This window comes from Numida meleagris, chromosome 1 (genome assembly GCF_002078875.1).
Source record: "Numida meleagris isolate 19003 breed g44 Domestic line chromosome 1, NumMel1.0, whole genome shotgun sequence".
In the NCBI taxonomy this organism is placed as follows: domain Eukaryota; kingdom Metazoa; phylum Chordata; class Aves; order Galliformes; family Numididae; genus Numida; species Numida meleagris.
The window spans coordinates 14159310-14161591 of NC_034409.1; the positions used below are offsets into that span (position 1 = coordinate 14159310).

General features: G+C 41.1%; 1 long non-coding RNA gene across 1 annotated transcript; it reads left to right on the forward strand.

Moving 5' to 3' along the window:
• On the forward strand, positions 231–1934 carry LOC110392665. Its single transcript, XR_002434542.1, has 3 exons — positions 231–345; positions 1033–1370; positions 1602–1934. It is a non-coding gene; the product is annotated as an uncharacterized LOC110392665 (long non-coding RNA).

Genomic DNA, 2282 nt, shown 5'->3' on the forward strand with positions numbered 1-2282 from the left:
CAACCAAACTCTGCACTGCTGATGACAACTTTCTGAGCTCTGCCAGTCAGCCAGTTCTCAATCCACCTCATGGACCACTCATCTATCCCACATTTTCTAAGTTTCCTAACAAGGATGTTGTGGGAGATGGTGTTAAATGCCTTGCTGAAGTCAAGGTACACAACAACCACTGCTCTTCTGGCTTCTACCCAGCTAGCGATGACATCATAGAAGGCTACCAGGTTGCTCAAGCATGATTTCCCCTTGGTGAATCCACGTTGACTACTCCTGATAATCTTCTTCTCTTCCAATTGCTCAGAGAAGGTATCCAGAACAAGTTATTCCATCACCTTTCCAGGGACAGAGGTGAGGTTGACTGGCCTGTAGTTTCCCAGATCCTCCTTCTTGCCCTTTCTGAAGACTGGAGTGACACTGGCTATCTTCCAGTCTTTAGGCATAACTCCCATTTGCCAAGACCTTGCAAAGATGATAGAGAGTTGTTCAGCAATCACCTCTGCCAGTTCCCTCAGCACACATGGGTGCATCCACAGTCCAAAACCTGATTCTCTTTTCCTGTTTGTAGCATTCATTTCTTACAGGTTATTTTCAGATAGATGTACAATAAGTTGCAATTCAATTATACTTGTTTAAGAAGGTGCTACCACATACCAAATCTGTATATATACACATATGCATACACACATACATATGTATGTCTCTATTCATCACCACCTATTTGAGTCAAAACATTTCACAAATAGCAATGGCTCTACAATGTGTTTTGTTTGTGTGATGTTCTGTGAAATATACATTGAAGTTTTTTAGGCTTTGAGTACATGAAAAAACACTACCTTTTCAAATATCATGTAAAAAAATGTAGAATGGGATTTTGTCCAATTTTGAATGCTTCATAATTAAGCTACCAGAATATCAAAATATCAAACAGAAGATATACTGCTATATTTGAGATCATTGTGTATATACAAAATAAAATTTTGACAAGCTCCTGAAACAGTTTTTAGGCAATATAGATTATTTCTGTTTCACCTACAGCAAAGACTGTGAAAAGACTGTGAATAAATATTTACGGAATGGTGTTGAGATGTATGCTCTCCAGTTCACAAAAACAAGAAATTCATTCTTGTTCAACCTCGTGTCTAAGCCTCCCACTGCACATTGATTCATTTTCCCTTGAGTTAAGAAAACAGAAGAATTCTCCCACCAGCAAAAACAAACAAAAAATCTGAAGATAAATCCTATTTCTTTGGAACTTCAAGTCTACAGAGAAGGAGCACTGTGGATTAAAGGAGAGTGGGAGAACTATGACTGGCTCCTTCTTCTCCAGGATTTATGGAGGATTGTAAGCATGGACACACCATAAATTAAACAAGGTGAGTTTTCACTCCCAGTTTCTGCCATGTTTTTTCTTTTAAAATGGAAACTCTTTCCTCATCTTGCTAAGGGATTCTCAAGACACAGATCACACAAGTGCCTGAGTGCCAAATGCAATACTGTCTCATAGGATTATCATCACGGGAGCCTGCCTTTTGCCACTCTGACTGCCAGGAGATGTCTTAGTGTTGTGGTTCTTTTTCTGATTTTTTTCCTCTCCTTTGTTTCAGATTGCTGCATTCAAAAAACACATTCTTGAAGGACAGATTTGGCTCTATCATACCTAGTAATGACCCCACTAACGCACTCCACTGGCAGGGGCCAGCAACCAAGGACGCCTTATCTCTGTTGCTGAGGAATTCAGCCTTGGACACAGAGCTGATGTGCATCAGCAGGAGTCAGCCCACGGTGACAGACAAGGACTGGGAATCAAGACAGAAGGGAACAACTGTGATCTTTGATGTCACCAGTGCATAAATCCCTCACATCTCTATCTTGAGTAAACTAGCTGAGATGTGAACTCAAGTCTTTTAGTAATAAATTATGGGAAAAAAATAATCATAGCCACAAACCCGTCCTCTCCATCTCTTTGCAATGTCCCCAAGTCTCAAAGCTTGTGTGATGACCACAGCAAGTTCCCTATGTTAAGCTCAGAGTGATGCTATGAGCACTCAGATCAGGCAAATTCATCATGTCTCCTTCCCAAGCTAGCACTACCTGCACATTGACCAGGGCATTGTAGCCAGCAATTACTTTTTCTCTGGAGACAAAGTGCAAAGCAAAAGAGAAAATCAGCCAAAGGCTCAGAACAGCCACAGACACAGATGGTCCCTGCCAAAGATGTGCTACCTACCCTAAGCCCACAGCTGCATCCAGAATAAGCACAGTGCTCTGTCTCTCAGTGATAAATC